The sequence below is a fragment of the Etheostoma spectabile genome, chromosome 21, assembly GCF_008692095.1.
Source record: "Etheostoma spectabile isolate EspeVRDwgs_2016 chromosome 21, UIUC_Espe_1.0, whole genome shotgun sequence".
NCBI lineage: Eukaryota > Metazoa > Chordata > Actinopteri > Perciformes > Percidae > Etheostoma > Etheostoma spectabile.
In genome coordinates this window covers 8,865,144-8,874,433 of record NC_045753.1, presented here as the reverse complement: position 1 = coordinate 8,874,433, position 9,290 = coordinate 8,865,144, and the positions used below count along the sequence as shown (strand labels likewise).

The 9,290-nt window shown below is 42.6% G+C and overlaps 1 pseudogene; it reads left to right on the top strand.

The window, feature by feature from the left end:
• Positions 1-120: 120 nt before the first annotated feature.
• Positions 121-7,200, top strand: LOC116671594 (ATP-dependent RNA helicase DHX8-like; annotated as a pseudogene).
• Positions 7,201-9,290: the final 2,090 nt, after the last annotated feature.

Sequence of the window (9,290 nt, the reverse complement as noted above, 5' to 3'; positions counted from 1 at the left end):
AGACTATTGATGTTGCCTTCCACCCTGCAGATCTCTCGCACACCCCAATACTGGATGTTACCCCAGACCATGATCTTTCCACCAACAAACTTCACTGTTTTCTGGGTGAATCTTGGATCCATGCGGGCTCCAGTAGGTCGTGATCGTGTACCGTCGTCGACTCATTCAGCCCTGAGAGGACCGTCCCTGGTCTCCCGGTGTCCGCTGTCGTCCTTCAGTAGTGAACAGAGGGACCGGGGTCTGCACAAGCAAACTCTGTTTGTTGTGGGTATATGCAACGTTTTTACCTGTTATCCCTTTTTGAATATAGATATTACTGCCGCCTGCTGGTATGGAGAATCATTTCCGTCCCGCAGGCGTAGAACTACGTGGTAACTTTGCCATCGGCTGTAGTCTTTGTGTTGTGTTTCCCGTGCTAATGTTTGACCACATATTCTGGCCGCGGCTTGGTGTGCAGGGACTATAAAGGTGGCTCTAAGCAATGTGGGTGACATCACTTTTTTATTTATTAGTTAGTTTTGTAGGGGATCATATCATGCATTTTGTCCCACTTTTAGACATGACTTAAATAAATGTACTTTGCGGTTACAATGCATTCAACATGTCAATTAAGTGGTCGGGCGCCTCTAGCTCACCCAGTGGAGGGTGGAGTCTGACATGCGGCCCTTTGCTGCGGTCATCCCTTCTCTTTGTCTCCCCTTTCCTGTCCACTATTGAGAAAGGGACCTCCTCCCCCAAACAAAAAAAACAAAAAAAAAACTAAATAAGTGGTCAATGGTTTCATGTTGTCAGGAGTCAACCAAGAGACGGGGGGGACCTGAACCCCAAGTCGAGAAGAAATCTGGAGACTGCGTCGGAGACGAAGTCTGAGGAACCCCGACCGCCCTGTTGAAGCCAGCGTGGTGGACACGGAGGAAAACCCAACAGAACGCAAACGGCTTTCCAAGATAACTGACCTTGAAATGGGAAATTAACAGGTATTCCTCAAACTCATTCATGTAAATGATTAATTTAGGTAAGCTGATGTCTTCCTTGCTTGTTTATAACCATTCCGTTAAAAGAAACATGTTCCCCTTCAGATGATTGCAGCCACGTACTCCTACAAGAAGTTCCCAGAATTGACGAGGAGCGGATCCTTCCTAAAAAGATGATGATGAAGGTAAACCTTTCGCTTATTCTCACGCTTTTTTGCTAAAAAAACAAAACAAAGTAATGTGCATGATAAGGATCTTTTTCCTCCACAGATATAGATTAGAGATTGATCTAGTCGAGAGGAACCAACCATTCCTGAGGGGACAGACTAAATGGAGCACGACCATGAGCCCAGTCAAATAGTAAAGGTATACATTTGGACTTGTTGTTGTGGGTGTGGGTAGATCTATGCAGATCATACTTGATATGTATTAAATAAAGCCCAGGAACTGAGTTTACGTAACTCATATTAATGTTAAAAACTTCAAAAGTGAAATTTTCATGCCAGGTGACTTTTAAAATTACTCTTTACTTTCAAATTTCCCTGTCCGAGCTCACTATTCTACTACTAAACAACCTCAAAATTTATAGTTAGGAATATGCAAGCACCAAGTTAAAAAACGTGCCCTCTTTGTCCTCTGCCTCACATCCTTAATTCCCCCTATGTGAATAAATGTTATGGCGGAGAGAAATCACACAATGACACTCAATGACAGAGGAGTGTAATTATTTATTAAACTGTATTGAGTATTTTTATCTTTATTCATGAAGTGTGTAAAATACAGTTGAAAAGACAGACAACGCCCAAACACTAACGCAGCTATAGAACTGCACATGTAGGACGTTATTAATAATTATAGCAGCCAATACTCTCCTTGCCTGTAGATGTCCCATGCCCATCTGCAATGCTACCAGCACCTGCTGCTGTTACTTTTATTGCCAGTAGCTGGCGTTGTTTGAGCTTTATTTAAATATGTACATTAGAATACCTGGACGTGTTTAGTGTCTCTATCATCCTACCAATAATGTTCCATTTTGTCCATCAAATCCAGACGGCTCCCTGTCCCAAGCATCCAGATGCAGAGCGCTCTTGCGAGGAGAGGAGAGAACTGAACAGCCGCCATTGCCCGCGGCAGAGTTGGACCCATCCCTACGGGTCTCCACAAGAACTGGATAACCCATGCCTGATTGTAGGGACTGAGACAACACACTTGTAATGATCCAGCCCTCACGTTTAGATGAGGCTGTGACACCCTGTCTGTGTGATTTTCAAGCATTGGTGGAACAAAACCGTTCACCCGTAAATTAATTATAGGACAAGTCAATCTGGTTGGGTCGGAAAATGAATGTAACCATCTGTCTTGTGCCAGCCAATACATGTTACATTGTTACCACAGCAGGACTGGAGATGATATCTAGCTTCCCCCATGAGTTTACCGCTGGACACAGAGTCCTAATGCCCTGTGACTCTGCATTCTGTAGCCTGAGGGGATATTGGGAGGCTTTACAAGTTCCTTCAGTCCTGGTCACTAACCTCTGACTCTGGTTTAATACAACAAAATCTTGATAGGATGTCGTTATCATTGCAGTTAATCTAGATTAGAAAAATATAGGATGTTGCCGGAACTTTACTTAGTCCCTTGTTCCTGTACAGATGAGGAAGCAGATTGCTGCCACATGAGATGCATCGGCGCTATGCCTGTCGATCTCCAGAGTGGAAAAGATATGCCTTCGGAGGACCAGGTGCGTATGGCAAGAAGACAGAACTTTCCATCCTGCGCAGAGAGAGGTCTGCCTATCTTCAAGCTTAAGGCAGAGCTTGTTCAGTACGAGCATGGAGAGATGATAGGAAACTGAACAGAGACTTATGAATAGTCTAGGTGTTCGACAAGACCTACATCCCAATTACAACATATGCCATCATGCACCCATGTTTTTTGTTTGTTGTGTTGTGGTTAACATTTTTTATTTATTTTAACTACACAACAGGAACATACCCCCCTCCCCTGTCATCACCCGACCCCAGCCAAAATCAGGAAAGATGACACAGTACCTACAGTAGTCATCATACAAAAAGGTTAACAAAATAGACAATAAACATAAACCAAGATACAAATCTATAAATGACAACATAAGCCCTCATCACGTCTCTTCCCAGCACAAGCTCCAAAACCCTCCAGAAGCCAAGTACCTTTTCCTGGTAGACATCCAATTTGGTTTATATGACATCTTTTCAAATGCCCATAGGGTCGAAACGTTGCATTAAATTATGGAGTATACAGCAGTGTTGCAGACGGTACATATTCACTTTTTTCTCCTCCTAACCATCTCACAAGCCCAAAGAATCTGTCTGGCTATCATTAAACTAGTTTGGACCCAGCGATTATGCTCTTATCCATCCCGTTAGGATCGATCCATCCCAACAAATAATCTGGGGCTGAATGGTTGCACTTTGATACTACCAGTTAATTCTCCCTCTTGACAGGCTGTCCCGATAATCAGATCTTGATCGTATTGGAGAAACGGTTCTGGTAAACCACGCAGATCACTCAGTACCTGGCGGAGGCAGGCTACACCTCCCGGGCAAGATCGGCTGCACGCAGCCCCGTCGTGTGGCCGCCATGCATGGCCAAGAGAGTCTCTGAGGAGTATGGTTGCTGTCGAGACAAGAGGTGATCATACTTTTTAATATGTACAAGAAATTTTACTGAGAGCCTTTCCTCTCATTTATTTTTTTTAAACCTTCATTTAGGTGGTTTACACGATCGCTTTGAGACTGCACCAGTACTGAGACAGTAATCAAGTACATGACCCGCGTATGCTACAAGGGATGTCTGCTGCACCCAGACTCGTATTATCCCTCATTATGCTCGACGAGGCCCATGGAGAACATCCACACCGACGTGCTCTTTCGGCTGCTCAAGAAGTATATTACAACTCATACATATTTCAAAAAAACGTGAATTCATTGCAACATTTTCTCATACAACAGCCTCCTTGTCTCTTTTAGACGATACAGAACGCAAGGACTTGAAACTGACGTGTCCTCTGCTACACGGACGCCGTGAAGTTCTCCCAGTATTTTTACGAAGCGCCCATCTCACCATCCCTGGAAGGACTTTCCCGGTTGAGGTTCTCTACACCAAAGAACCTGAGACCGACTAATGGATGCCAGTCTCATCACTGTTTGCAGATCCATCTAACCGAGCCCCCAGGTACGGCTGCGTCAGAACCAATTTTCCTTTCACCGTCTTGAATGTCAAGTCCGAGGGACAAGTGGGGATTTTTTAAGCGTTTTATACTTACTTTAAACCTAGTCATGCTCTGTAGCACAACTATATTTGAATTGGCTTTTATGTTAAAAAAAACAAAAAAACACATTAATTTTCTCCCTGTTCTTAATCCAGGTGACGTCCTGGTGTTTCTGACTGGACAGGAAGAGATCGACACCGCTTGTGAGATCTTGTATGAAGAATGAAGTCACTGGGGCCGAATGTTCCCGAGCTGATTATTCTGCCAGTGTACTCTGCCCTGCCCGTGAGAGCAGACAAGAACTTTGACCGCTGGCTCCCTAGGCAGCAGAAAGTTGATACACTCTACTGGATAAGTGGAGTTGTAGGATTGTTAAGGCATTTTTAGAGCCAGAAACCAGTTCTTTTACTTCTTAGGTTCCAAAATGCATTTGCTTTTTTGTCTAAAGCTCAGCACAGAACAATTATTCACCTAAAGTAATTAATTTCTGATCCTCTCATTTCCCCCCCTCGCTGCTTACCCCCAGTTCATCATTGCCACAAACATTGCTGAGACGTCTCTCACTATTGATGGAATCTACTACGTGGTGATCCTGGCTTTGTTAAACGATCGTGTATAATTCCAAGACGGCATCGACCAGCTTGTGTGACTCCAATATCACAGGTATATCCATTTAATTTTCACCCCCCCCCCCTTATTGTTTAGATTTAATTGAAAGACTAATTCCTTTAAAAACCCTTGATGTTTTCAGGCCCAGGCCAACAAAGGTCGGGTCGACCGGCCGAACAGGCCCAGGGAAGTGTTACAGGCTCTACACCGAGAGAGCCTACAGAGACAGATGCTGACCACCAACGTGCCTGAGACAAGAGAACCAACTTGGCCAGCACTGTGCTGTCTCTGAAGGTATTTACGTAATACCGTTCCATCTGTCTAACTGCTTTTGGGGTTGTGATAACATAAGCAAGGGTGTGCTTTGCCTTTTTATATGGAGATTTTAATCTGACACAATTCATGACTCTGTTGCCCAGTTTATTATATTCTTTTAGGCTCACCATTATTGTCACTGTGTTTTTCTTACTATCCCCCTTTGTTCTCCTCCCCTCCCAGGCCATGGGTATAAATGACCTCCTCCTTTTAACTTCATGACCCTCCCCCATGGAGACTCTGATCACAGCCATGGAGCAGCTCTACACTCTGGGACTCTGATGATAAGGCTACTCACACGCTGGGAGAAGGGTGAGGACAATAGTCTGCCCTCAGCCCAAATTGTTGCATTGTAACCGACGATACCGCTGTATTTATGCGTATATCTGTGCAAGTGTTTTAATGACCAAGTTTTAAAAACCGTGATTACTGTGTCCACATTTCTCTGTTGTGCATTTTGGTTGCCCTTCATCTCCATACTGTCTGTATTTGATTACACCTGTCTCTGTGGTTCAGATGGCGGAGTTTCTCTGGACCCATGCTGTGTAAGATTTTGATCATGTCCGTCCATCTGGGCTGCAGTGAAGAGATGCTCACCATCGTGTCAATGTTGTCTGTGCAGAACATCTTTTACAGACCAAAGGTATGTGGTATCACACGATACTGACCACATTAGACTAGACTTACTTCTATACACAAACATATTATTACTTTCCAAATCTGTGATGGGAATCATAATAAGCATTTCAAGGCCATGCTTAAAACCTTTGTGTAATAACCGTATCAGACTCTATGCTTGTCAAAAAGCACACACAAACTAATTTTCAATCCTTCCATTTTTAGGACAAACAGGCCCAGGCTGACCAGAAAAAGACAAAGTTCTTCTCCTAGGGAGACCACCTTACGCTGCTGGCTGTCTACAACTCGGTGGAAGACACACAATTCTCCAACCCCTGGTGTTTTCGAGAACTTCCTCCAAGCCCGCTCCTTAAAGAGAGCGCAGGACATACGCAAGCAAGATACATCATGGGACAGTATTCTTCTACGTATTCAATTTGACTGTGTCATCATTTCTTGATTTACGTTGCATATTTCAGGGTTTCAGACTGCATTTAACCTCATATAGTGTGGTGTGGAAATAACTGTAGATGTAATCATGGTAATAATATATAGAAAGATGCAGCATTGTATTTAAATGAGGAATTGAGGACCAGTACTTAACCTCAATCAAACAACTTTTTGATGTCTTGTGAGAGAAACTACAATTTGAATACAGTTTTACAAATCCCTATCATTTATGGTGTCCAAATATTTAACGACACATATATTCCTAGACACAAGTTATCGTCGTCTCCTGTAGCAGCTACGGTGCGGGTCCAGAAAGCTATCTCAGCGGTTTCTTCAGGAACACTGCCAGAAAGCACCCTCATGATGGGTACCGTACCCTGATTGACCAGCAGGTGGTGTACCTCCACCCCTCCAGCACTCTCTTCAACCGCCAGCCAGAATGTATCCTGATTTTAGTGCTGAAATCCTGAGGACTGATTGTCATGTCATATCTGACTTTCAGTCTGTATCCACAAATGTTATTTAGGCCTTAATTAGAACGTGTCTTTCTGTAGAATGAGTCTATAATTGTATGGATTTCTAGGAAGTCATGATCATTGCTGAAATTTATGTCGATGGACGAAAGGATAAACTGTTAATTAAATCAAATGTTCACTGATTACAGATTTTTAGTGATGTATTGTTAATGAAAATGATCTTTAGTTGCCGCCTTATCAATATTTTGTCTATTTGTCCCTGTTATACTTCCTGCAGCTTGTGTACCATGAGTTGTGCTGACCACCAAGGAGTACATGCGGAGGTGACCACATCGACCCTCGCTGGCTGGTGGAGTTTGCGCCGGCTTTCTACAGAGTTCGATCCCACACGCCTCAGCAGGCAGAAGAGGCAACAGAAACTGGAGCCTCTCTACAACCGTTACGAGGAGCCCAACGCTTGGAGAATCTCCCGCGCGTTCAGACGACGCTAAAGATCTCCCGTGCTTCACGCTTTATACAGGCGAACAAACTGGGGTGTACTGACTAAGATAGACACTTCATTTGTTCTGCCAAACCTTTGATGGAAAAATGGTAAAACATTAAAGCTTTGTTGAATACTTTATTCTAATTGGTCAACATTTTCTATACTGTATTGTCATAAAATATTTAACATGGTGATGGAGATTATTTCTTTCTGTCTTTTAAATTGCCATCTTGATTGTTTTTAGTCATAAATAACACTGTGTACTTTATTTTCTGCTGCCTCTATGATCACTTTTGTCGGCATGTAAATGGGTAATATGGAAACTTTGTTAAATATATGTGCAAAGTATTCAAATGCTTTTTCAGGTAAGAGGATAGTTTGACATTTTAGAAACCTGTTCTTTACTTTGGTCTGTGCAGTACATAAGGCAGCTATCTTTATTCTAAGCTAAATGCTTCTGGCTGTAGCTTCATTTTACTGCACAGATGTGAGAGAGATTTAACTTGTAAGAAGCAGATACCATCCTGAAATGATGACGTTCCTAATAAGAGCCTGAGCAGCTGAACACATAATTAATGTGGTTTGTTTTTGCTTACCATAATCCTCCTTGCTCATAAAGTAGGGGGGGGGGGGGGGGACTAGGTAAAGCATACCCACATATGCCTTAAACAAAAACACAGGAACAAATAGTCTGTTTTAAGTTAGGATATTATGGTTATTTATTAACCAATCTCTTCAACCACAGTCATGTTTATGGATTGAATAGGCTCAGATGTGAAAATGCAGCTCTTAAAAAAACCTAATGAGATCATACTTGGAACACATACACAATAACTTTTTTAACTTTTCTATTGACATACTATAACTATTTGAAATACTATACAAGACATTATGACACTTTTTTTAATGACTGACTATGATAGGACTTTTTTCGACATACTATGCTATGACTTTTTTCAACGTATGTTTTTTTGACATGCTATACATGACTTTTTTGACATACTATGATATGACTTTTTTTGACATACTATACAGTCCCTGAGAAAAGTCTTGTCGCTATTCTATTTTGTAGAAACACCTCTATTAACCTGACTTTTATTAATCAATTGGTGTAAGAAATAGCTCATATGAAAAGCTAAAACCCTCCCAATGATGTTCAATGTACTGAAATAATTAGTTTCACTAAAAACGATTTAATATTTAACAAGACAAGAAAGGTCAAATTTTGGCAACAAAAGTTTTGTCGTCTATACGAAATTGAACAAATTTACTACAAATACCAAAATATGTCAAATTAATAGTGGTGCTGTGAGATCCAAATTTAATATCTTGTATACTTCCATGAGCTGTGAAGACTGGCCCATGCGGTTTGGCAAGGATTCATACCAGGTTGTTGATAGTCATCAGGATAGCTAGAGAGCAGTCTTGCATGCTCTCAGAGTTCATCAATTCTTTGGTTTGGTCTTCCATGCTTCCTCTTTCATCCTCCCCCACATATCTCAACGATGTTCATGTCTGGTGACGGGGCCGCCATCCTGGAGCTCTTGATCTTCGCCTTGAGGACTTTGAAGTGAGATGGAAGTATGTGATGGAGCACCATCCTGCTGGAAATTGGCCTCTTTTATGGTTGGGAAATATAAGAATTAGCTAGATTTCTGGTATTTGAGCCTATTGATGTTGCCTTCCACCCTGCAGATCTCTCGCACACCCCAATACTGGATGTTACCCAGACCAGCTTTCCACCAACAAACTTCACTGTTTCTGGGTGAATCTTGGATCCATGCGGGCCTCCAGTAGGTCTCCTGCAATATTTGCGGCAACTGTGGTGTAATTCACAGAAAGTCATCTGAAAAATCCACTTTCTTCCCTTCTCCAGCGTCCATCTCTTTAGGGCTGTGGGCCTTGGCAAATGCCACACGGTTTTTCAATTGTCTTTTGTTTTGCTGGCTTCTGGGCACTGATCGACCATGGAGGCCATTTCAGACAGAATCCGACAAACCGTTCTGGTTGACACAGACTTCAGGGGACAAGGTCTGGTGGAGCTCTGCTGCAGTGGAAAATGGGCTGGCCTTGGATTTTCGAGCCAACAACGTCTCTCTCGAGCAGTTTCTTGC